Source organism: Meleagris gallopavo, chromosome 10 (assembly GCF_000146605.3).
Source record: "Meleagris gallopavo isolate NT-WF06-2002-E0010 breed Aviagen turkey brand Nicholas breeding stock chromosome 10, Turkey_5.1, whole genome shotgun sequence".
NCBI classification, from domain to species: Eukaryota; Metazoa; Chordata; class Aves; order Galliformes; family Phasianidae; genus Meleagris; species Meleagris gallopavo.
This window is the reverse complement of record NC_015020.2, coordinates 12565155-12575620: the sequence shown is the minus strand read 5'-3', so window position 1 is coordinate 12575620 and position 10466 is coordinate 12565155. Positions and strand designations below refer to the sequence as shown.

At 43.7% G+C, this 10466-nt stretch overlaps 1 long non-coding RNA gene across 3 annotated transcripts; it reads right to left on the bottom strand.

The window, feature by feature from the left end:
- Window positions 1-2186: 2186 nt before the first annotated feature.
- LOC116216979 lies at window positions 2187-10445 on the bottom strand. 3 transcript variants are annotated; one of them, XR_004160777.1, is made up of 4 exons: window positions 10133-10445; window positions 9481-9577; window positions 8147-8280; window positions 2187-2291 (listed from the first exon to the last, which is right to left on the bottom strand). It is a non-coding gene; the product is annotated as an uncharacterized LOC116216979 (long non-coding RNA). The 3 variants fall into 3 exon arrangements; XR_004160778.1 differs by having other exon boundaries at window positions 8147-8276; window positions 9481-10439; XR_004160776.1 differs by having other exon boundaries at window positions 9481-10437.
- Window positions 10446-10466: the final 21 nt, after the last annotated feature.

The window sequence follows — 10466 nt, the reverse complement described above, 5'->3', positions numbered from 1 at the left end:
AAAAAAAAGGAGCACAGCCCTGTTGAAAAAGACTTGGGAGTACTGGTGGATGGCAAACTGAACACGAGCCAGCAGCGTGCCCTCACAACACAGAAAGTCAACTGGATCCTGGGCCGCATCAAAAGTAGTGTGATCAGCAGGTCAAGAAAAGTGATCCTGCCCCTCTAATGTGCACTGGAGAGACCTCACCTGGAGTAATGTGTCCACACGGGGAGTCCTCAGTACAACAGAGTTCTGGACCTGCTGGAGTGTACCCAGAGAAGGGCCACAAAATGAGCCAAGGGATGGAACACTTTACCTATAAAGACAGGCTGAGAGCTGGAGCTGTTCAGCATGGAGAGAAGGTGGCTCCAAGCTGATATGAGAGTGGTCTTTCATTATCTAAAAGGTAGCTATAAGAAAGAAGGGGACAGACTCTTTACCAGAGGCTGCTGTGACAGGACAGAGGAAATGTTTCAAATTACAAGAGGAGATATTTAGATTGGATATAAGGAAGAAGTTTTTCATGATAAGGGTAGTGAGGAACTGGCACAGGTTTCCCAGAGCAACCTGATCAACCTGTAGAAATCCCTGTGCATTGCATTGGAGTTAAACTGGACGAACTTTAAGGGTTTCTTCCAACTCTAAGGATTCTATAATCCTAATTGGAACAACGCCAAACCACCTACAACTCCCACTTAAACAAATGGAAGCTGTCAGTGATTAGCACTTGTCAGAAATCAAGCATCTGTATAGGCCTCAGATACAGACCCCATAAAGGGTAAAATGGGATCCAAGCTGCTGTTGTGTGAACCACCGGTCAAAACGATGAGGCAGAAGAGGAATTCTCGGGCATTTGTAACAGATGTAGGCTTTTATACTTAGCCCTATAGCTATTCTTGTAGCTTTGAGGAATCTTAAGTTTGCAATCTGCTGAACTCAGCACATAAAACCTGAACTTCCCATGTGTCAGGAGCATCTTCAGCATTCAAGTGCCACTGAGCCTTCTGGTTTTCTTTGATTCTCTTTGTGGCTAAGAAACTGCCTCGAATACAGGCTCCCACATATCAAACTTTGGAGTCAGAAAGCATTCAGAAAGATGACTTTCTCAAAGAAGGAAAGCCAAGATCAGGTTGTCCCCTAGCATCCAGATAGCATCCCCTGGAACTTACACAGCTACGTGTGCTTAACAGTCCTTTAAAGGTTGCTTGTGCAAGCATTAGTTGCAAACAGTGAATTGCAGTGGTTGTATTTATCTGCAGAAAAAAGATATGAGGCAGATACGAGACTTGCTCTATCATGCCCTCAGTAAGAGTCACTCAGAGAAGACAATATATGAAATAAAATTAAGAGCTGACTATCCCTCTAATGGGTTGATTTCTAGGAGCGTCAGCACAACAAGCAGTCCCTTTGTGGAAGACACCTCAATACACTACAGTTGTATCTACTGTAAGTTACACATCATATCTATGTAATAGAGAGACTTTAAAACAGGAAAGGACCTCAAAGTTGCAAGGTATTTATCCCTGTCCTTTAAGTATCCAATCCCTAATAACCACATAAGGCTGAGACAATTAGATGACCTCATCTTTAGCATGGAATTCTCTACAATAAAAGTGAAGCAAGAGCGCAGGACAATTTGCTCAAAGCACATGCCTGCTGTGCAACAATGGTTAGCAAGGAAGGTGCAGTTAACTGTTAGCTAACTTCATTTAATTTGGCCATAAATCACCTTAGTGCATGCTAAGGCAATGGCAGCTCACACAAATGCAGACGACATTTATAGAAATACTATCTTCTCTGAGGATAATGCTTACTGAAAAGTAGTAAGGTCATCTCCACAGCTAGGGCAATGGAAGCCATGAGATATAGGCCAGGTGCATTAGTGGGTAACAGGACACAGAATTTGAAGCACTGGGCACACAAGCTGTCAAAGGGAACAGGCTAGCTGACAATTACACTGTCAAAAGTTAGTAGTGAGGCAAGTTCAATTTTATTACGGGCCTCAAAGTTCATTCTTATCACTGGACTCTAACCCACTGGGGTCAAACAAGACAGAGCTGCATTTGACAGCACTACTCTTATGCAAAGTGAGAAGAGATACGGACAGAAAGAGGGCTGTATAAAAGTCACCACACTTGAATTATGGCTGAAAAGAATATATTTGTGTTCCAGGATTGATGAGTCTCCAAAGAGATCATCAGGCTCAATTATCCTGCTCCTCCCCACAAAGAAGCATTAGAGTATATTTACCTCAGCTTCTGCTATTAGCTGCATCTTCCTTGTTATCACATGGTCCACATCAACGCGGCCTAAGGAAGGAAAGCAAATATTTAACAGCTGCATTTGCAGCAGTGTGTCCTGCATGACTGAAAATACAGGAAAAACAGCAGGCAGTAGTTCATTCATAGTTTTTCATTAATACTTTTGATTCCTAGTAATGTCTCAGCAAGTACCAAACTAAACTACAATAAATTAGTAAGCTTTGAGCAAGTATTTTAAACAGCCATTTAGGATCACAACATGCTAAAGCAGGCAACAGCTGATAACGTGTTGGATTTCTGAAAGCTTTGCAACTTGCAAATCATTCCAAGGTCCTTAAACATATTCAGCCTTGAAACAGCAGTCAGAACAACCCGTAGAAGGTCATATCCAAGCATGCTGATCTTCTAGCATAGTTTTATCTTATGCACTGTGAACTAGACGAAAGATTAGGTTGTCTACTGGCAATGTAGAGACCTCCAGGCAGTCAAGATACAACTATCTGTAAAATAACCATTCCTGAAGATGGGCAGACTGGCAAGTTGGAAGGCTGTCATCCTGTATTCAAACCTGGCTACTCTCACTCCTTTCTTTCCCCATCACTAGTATCAGCCTGACTGTATTTCCCTCAAACATTTCATCCCTAAAAACAAAACAAAAAAACAACAACAACAGGTCTACGCATGCTAAAAACACCATGGGACTTTTAGCAGTAACAATACCAAGAATTAAGTGAAATATTTTCTATTTCCATCTTCAATGAAACTATACTCATCTGTCAGCACTAGACATTCCTACCACCCCATATCAAGCAGGCAGTAAGAACAGATTTTGGACATAAAGAAATATACAGTCTATAGAACTGAAGAATGGGAAGTGGCAACACCTTCTTACAGGTAGTTTTAGCCACCGCACAATGCAACAAGGAATGGAAATAGCTAAATATCATTATTTCTTTATATTTTGGCTGCATGCAAAGTTCACTGTTCACAGAAATAGAATTCCTGGCTGCTAAGCATCTCGCCTCCAAAACAAAAAGTTACCTCAGCATTTAAGTCATTCAGCAAGTACAACGGTGCGATAGACTGCCATTCAGGGACCAATTCAAGAGCGTAAAATGGCTTTTGCCAATCAGCTCCTGCACTTCACTGGTCTCATATGGGCACCCCCACCCACAGAAAAACAATAAGCAAAACCATCCCACAAGCAGCAGGAAAGCATATCCTTCATAGCACCTCAAGAACTCAGCTCCCTCACTGCGCCACTCCACAGTCGTATTAATAGTCCTTCTACCCATTATTGCTGTGCTAAAAACCACAGTATGTTTACCTGCTGGCAAGCAAACCACACAGGGCTGCTGAGCTCACAGCCCAGCTACCTTTGCTGCAAAAGGTGAGAACTGCTCCCTCATCCACCTGCCAGTCTTCAACTTCACTTGAAACTGTCCAACAGGGCCAAAGACAACAAGACATCTGAGACTTGGGGGTTGCACTATTTCCTGTGTGAGCTGAACAAAAAATGAGCAGCAACTGCTTTGACTGTGCATTTCCTATCACTACAACTACTCAGGAATGACTCTCTTAAGAAATAAAACATCCTTTTTCCACTAACAAGTCCTTAAAAATGGCTAGTTTCACCCATACCTTAGCGTATGACTGTAATATTTGTAAAGGAAAATGGGCAGGTCTCTGACCTGTTGACATTGCAATTGCTGAAGTTGTACACAGTGTCCCTCCTCTCTCTTTATCCACCCACACGCCAGTGAATAAGCAAACATCATGTAGACTAGAAACATAGCAAGGCTTAATGAGTCTTTAAATCAAGATCTCAACATCTTCTCTACACGTACCTCATGCAGCAAACTAAGTAAAGCCACTTGTAAGGTCAGCTTTCTTCTGAAAAATAAGCAGACCTGTCACCTGTTGAAGAAAATCTGCCCCCCAACAACACCAACACATCCTGCTGTTCCATGAGTTTATTGGGCAGGGCATCACCAGGCAGGTACCGTAGAATAGATAAATCATCATCTTGAATCATTCACCTTCTGCTGTGCAAGCTGCTACTTATGTTTCCTAAAGTCATTTAGAAATAGAATCATCACATGATTTTGAGTAAAAGAGGAACTGTACGCTACTAAGAAGTCTAAATTTTCCACTTTCCTTTGCTATCAAAAATCCCTTTGCACCACTCTAGGATTACAATACCATCCAAGAAATCAGACTCAAGGTCGCACAAGACAGGCGAGCACATCTACCATTAAAGTAAAGCAGGCTCTGTCCTAAGAAAACAGGAACTACATTTAGAAATTGCAAAGAAAAAGATCTTTAAAGACTAGAATGACATAGTAGCAAATCACACAGGAAACCAGCCTTAAAGAGATCATGTAATTATCAAGACATTTTCTTATTGCTGAAAATCCGAGCAACTTAAGTTTCACAAAAAGAAATTTACAAACTGTCTTTTTTTTTTAAATTGGATTGGATTTTCTTTTCTAATCTTATTTTGTACATATTACAAGCAAGTGACATTGATATGAGAAAAAGAATCATCCCAATTGACACAATTCATTAATACTACAGCCTGGAACCCAGCAAAACCAATTCCTGCATGAGATGCTAGCCAGCACTCTACTGAGCAAGCTCTCAAAAAATCAACAGTGTTAAAAAAAAGTACTCATTTTGTTTAACTGCTCCAGTGTGTAGTGTAATTACAATCAAAAGCACAAGTGGGAATAAGTCATGTGAGTGAAGGCATGGTTTGTGAGCAGTGTTACAGTTCTAGCTGGTAATGCCTTCATGAGCCACAGAAGTCAGTCATCTTCCTTGGCTGTTCTGTCTGAACTGCACAGCATTCAAGACAAAAACTTTTCTTCCCAGAAAAGCTAAGAAAAGCACACAAATGAACTTCAGTTTATTGTCATGTGTTCATAAAACAAAAAGTACTTCCCCAGATGGCTTTAGGACATGCTGTACACAGCTGCATCTGATAAGCAGAAGTATTTTCTCCAATGATTACAGAGGCTATTTAGCTTCAGGATCTTCTTGGAAAGTCACAGATACCATACAAACTGTACCCAGTACTGCCCTTCCATAAAAGGAAATGAAAAACACTATATTCATTATATCTTGATCAGACTACTTATCACGGGAAAGGTGAAGGAAACACCGGCAGGAGGATTGCCTGTGACTGTCAGTTACCTGGATTCAAAGGCTCCCAATCTAAAATCACTGGAGATGCTCTTATCTGAAAGACCAGCCATGTTCAAGCCAGCCTAGCACAGGGATACTGTAAAGGGCAGAAGCATTCCACACCAGGTACAACAGAACACAAGTCAGTCTTATTCTGAATTATTCCAATCTATGCACGCATGCAGCAGATAGAGAACAAGTTACGACTGAATTGCCCTCAATGCTCAGCTGATCTGCTTGAAGAATGCACAGGACACAGAGGTCACCATGTTGTAGCTGGGCAAGGAATCCAATTAAAAAGCAAAGTCTGCAGGGACATGGAACCCAAACAGCCTCTTGGCTAGCAGAAGGAACCAGCAGCATTGTCCAGGTCACAACTGCACATTTCCAGGCTTGTCACAAGAAGCTTCTCAGCCTTCAACAAACCCACAGATTATAAAACATGTCAGAGCATAAGAATTACCAGTATCCACCAGCCCACACAGCTGTGGGCAAGACAGCTTTTTCCATCTAACTCCCTGAAGTACACCCAAGAAACTCAATTTCAGCAGCTTATGCACACTTGTGGCCCAGAGTCAGACAGTAAACTCTCAAGTGTTCAAAATTTCTTCCTGGTTCAAAGCTCCCTCCTCCTGTATCAATAAGGACACATCATCTGTGCAGCTTCATGAACTTTCACACCAGGAATGATCCATAGTAACCTCTTGGTTAGACAATAACAAGCCCTTTCCAAGACAAGCATTACCAAACATGCTTACTCATACCCAGCAAAGATATGCCACAACAGACTTGTTTGCAGATCAGTCCTCTTCTGATTTCTCCACAGCCATCAGTTTACTGGTTTCAAACCATCTTATCGCTGCATTTCAGAGGGCCTCAATACAGTAAAGAGCCACGTCCTCTCTAACCTTTTACATCTGCCATGAAGATTCTATTACAGCCGTTCCAGGTTAAATCTTCCTGCTACTGTACTGCCTGATGTCAATATGCCATTAAGCAGAACAGTTTTGCATTTATCGACACATCTCCAGCTGAAAACACGCAAAACTTAGGGCAGTCTGGATTTTGTCAAGGGATTATTGTTGCTTAGATCACACCGCTCACACCGTGCCAGGACAAAATCAGTTGCTTAAGACACTCTAGCCTTTTCAAGGAGAAAAGAGTACGAGATCAACGTGCTTCTGGAAACAAGTCAATTGGCCCTTAACACTATTAAGTTAAAAAGCAGATTGTCTTTGCTAATCAGGGAGGATAAAGAGTACAAAGTCACGTTAGTGATTTAGTTTTTCCTGCAGAAAGAATTGCTACAAAAATACTACATATTTGCTTGCATACAAGATGCTGTCCTGGGTGTCTAGAATTCCTTAACTGCAGTAAACGTGTATCATCTAGAACTCTGTGCCATTCAGGTGTGAAGATGCTACAGTAAAAGGATGTTGCCAGGCATTCCAGATCATTAGCCTCAAGCTGCCTGCATATTTGTCAGGACTAATGCTTTAGGAACAGTTGCTCTGAAACTAGGATGAAAGAAAGCTAGAAAACGTTTATGGGTGCTACTTTTGAGCAACCCTTCCAGCTTAGCTGTGCTTTCACACAAAGTTACAACTACTTACACAAACATATTAGACTGTGTGAAGGGGCCACTATCTAGAACATGAGAGCACTCCTTTGACTTGGTAAAGCTTTAAATTCTGTGATGCAGAGCCGCTGATCTAACCCAGCAGAGAGAAATTCCTGTGCAGAGGGATCCATCTTCTGTGTCACCCTATAACACAGTCATCACTCAGAGACTGTCTCTTGTCTCCCTGTGGAAGACCTGCACTGCAGTTTGGACTGCACTAAATCAACTTTTTATACTAACCCAACCCACCAGATGTGGACCTGCACATGAAAGCCTAGCATGCTGTCAAGACATCCATCCCAGATTATTTAGGTACTGCCCACTCACAGCATCTCACCTGCAGTGATACCCTGCGTTTCATAGATTCTAAAAAGAAAAGCTTTTAAAAAGCAGGCACACCCACCTACCAAGTGCTAATTATCACAGCTATATTTATTCTTTACCCACAAGCGTGCAGGGACTCAAACTTACTTATAACGGTTAAGGTGTTTCCATAGGTAAAGAGGTAGAAGTCTGCTTCTGAACCCATCATAATTGTTTTCCTGTGAGTTTCTAAAAACAGCATTGACATAGCAGTCCCATTCTGCCAGGTTAAAACATTAGTACCACCAACAGCTGAAAGTCTCATTTCTGCAATAGTCTGTGGGACAGCTTCCTCTCAAGGATATCTTTGGAAGAAGAAATTTCACTTGTTCTCAACTTATATTTGCTCCACTGTTCCACTTGAAAGATGCACAGTGAAATAGTGACATTATTCAGGAGAGCATTTAAAAAAAGTTATCTCCTTCAATTACTGTTATCAGAGTTTTGGAACAGATTCATGTGGCACGTCGTGACAAACTAGCTTAGCTTTTCACTCATCCTGCCTCCCAAAGAGAAAGAATAAGAGCTGCAGTTCTGTCATTAACCTCCTCACAGAAAGCAGTGCAGCATGACTGAGGACTCTGGGGACATTGTCTCAAAGTCCACAGGCAAAACCACTTAAACTGCCACATAATCATCCACAAATCAAGCCAGCTGTAAGCCACATTACTTCCCAGCTGGCCACAGTATAAACTAATACAAACCCAGCTAATCCCAAGTGAAAGAACCTCACCATTGCTGGAGTTTTGAAAGGATCTGTCACCATCAGGTCTCCTCTGCATTTCTTCATTCTCAGGGCTCTTGTAGGTTGTAGTGGAGCCAGACGGGCGTTTTCTTACACAGTCTTCACCTGCCATTGCTGCCTAGCTAAACCAGAAAAGGACAGGAAATAATTAGTGACAAAACCCCATTTATTCTTCACATAGTTACAGAACGAATTACATAGCCTCCTCTGCTCTACAGTTAAGGTTTTTCCCTTGCTATTATGAATTCAGAGTAAGGGTGGTTGAAAAGAAGCACACACTGGCATTAGTCACTGTACTGCGGGTCACACTGCCTTTCCCTTACTGTATCTGCAAAAGAGCAAAGTATCCAAGCAAGTTCTCCCTCACCACTACAAAAAGAGCTTTTATTTTCCCACAGCTCCCTCCTTTCCCTTACAGATCTAAGTATTTAAAATGACTTGAGCCTTTGTGAAATCTTTAAAAGCGCAAAAAGCCCTTGAAAATGCTCTCCAGTAGTCAGTCTGACAGCAAAATTTGTCTTCAGAGAGCTCTGGCACGTTTGCTTTGCAAGATCACCCGCACGATTTTGCCTGAGCCAAGCCCCCTCCTGTCAAGCTTCAGTTCTCACTGAAAAAGCAGCTTCCTCAATAGATCCTTGTACTTTGTCTGGCCAGACAACGGCTGTGCTGCGAACCAGGGAAAAACAGGAAGAGAAAATCTGGTTTGAACTACACCAGATTCAATGACAAAAAAACCACTGCTAGTGTCAGAGCTGCTAGCTAATAGGGAACACCTGATTTATCAGAGCTGGGCTGAAAAAAAAAGAAGTCAGAAAGTAATTAAAGAAGGATTTCCTCAGAAAACTGAGACAGACAACTCCACAAAAGGGAAACTGGACTCTTATGATCATATGCTAGCAGGAGTCAGCTTCCTGCATTTGTTCTTCCAGCAGAGGATCTACCAATCTTTTGGGTACACAGCACGCAGAAGCAGCTTCTGCAACACCAAGCAAGACATCAGTCGACCACAAACCATTTCTTGCAGGACACTGCCCCTTTTCAGCCCCATGTCATAAAGTCACACCCAGGTCAGTCTACATGCTATAGAAACAGAAACCACAAAAGCAACAAGCTTCTCAGCTGACTGATACATAAATTACAACAGTGTGAGCTTATACAAAAGCCTTTACCTGAAGAACACAAAGAACCAGGCACGAGAACAACACACCTTCTCACAGCAAATAAATACTCTCACTGGTGCAGAAAGCTTGCTGGCAGGATCTAGCCCCCTTCTAACAGCTCTCTGCCATTACTGCTGCAATCACACTGAACAATCCTCTCACCTTTAAAAGCAAGTCAGCCACCACTGTGACAACACGACTTTTTTCACCTTCCTGCCTTCCCACTGCAACAGCACAGGTCCGTTCTGCCCACCTGTGGCTTAAAAGCACATGGAAATTGTAGGAAAGCAGCCACTTGAACCCTTCTGTTCTTACACCGGTGAGACGCCCCAAAGCCACATCTGTCCCTGAGCAGCAAGGCTCCATTCAGAGCACGCTGCCCACCTCCAAGAGGCAAGGAAGCGCTCCTTCCTTCCCACCACAGGCGTGGGAGTTGTTAGCATCCAGCTGAAAGGTTAACAGAAAGGAAGTAAAAACAAGGAGTTCTGGGACAAGGGAAGGAAGGATCATAGAATAGCCTAGGTTGAAAAGGACCACAATGCTCATCCAGTTCCAACCCCCTGCTATGTGCAGGGTCGCCAACCAGCAGACCAGGCTGCCCAGAGCCACATCCAGCCTGGCCTTGAATGCCTGCAGGGATGGGGCATCCACAACCTCCTTGGGACAAAGTTCAGGTGTTAACGAAGGACTCGGTGCCCCATTTGATCCCTGGGGATACAGCAACACAGCTCCGTTAGCACCGACCACAGCTATTTTTGGCAAGGAAATAAGTGCCGTGCTGGGGGAAATCGAGCAAAACAACCGCTTTCCTCACTTGGGTTCCGTCTGAGCAGCCTAATACCACGGCACCCCTACACAGCGAGCCTCTGCCACAGCCAAAGCGCGGCGGGACACCGGGCTGAGCCCAGAGCGCCCATCTCATCTCTCGGGAGCATCACAACGCCTCCTATAACCGTCCCGCGTCCCTCCGCGCAGCCCACACGCGGCTTTCCCGGCAGGCAGCCCGCAGCCATGCCGGAGCAGCGCGGCACCAGGCGCCCCGAAACACGCGCGGAAGCGACCGCTGCACGACGACGGCTCCCTCCTTCCCCTCCTGGTCCTCCCCAGCCCCGAGGAGCTCTGCCCCCTCCCGGAGCCTCCCGGCCCCC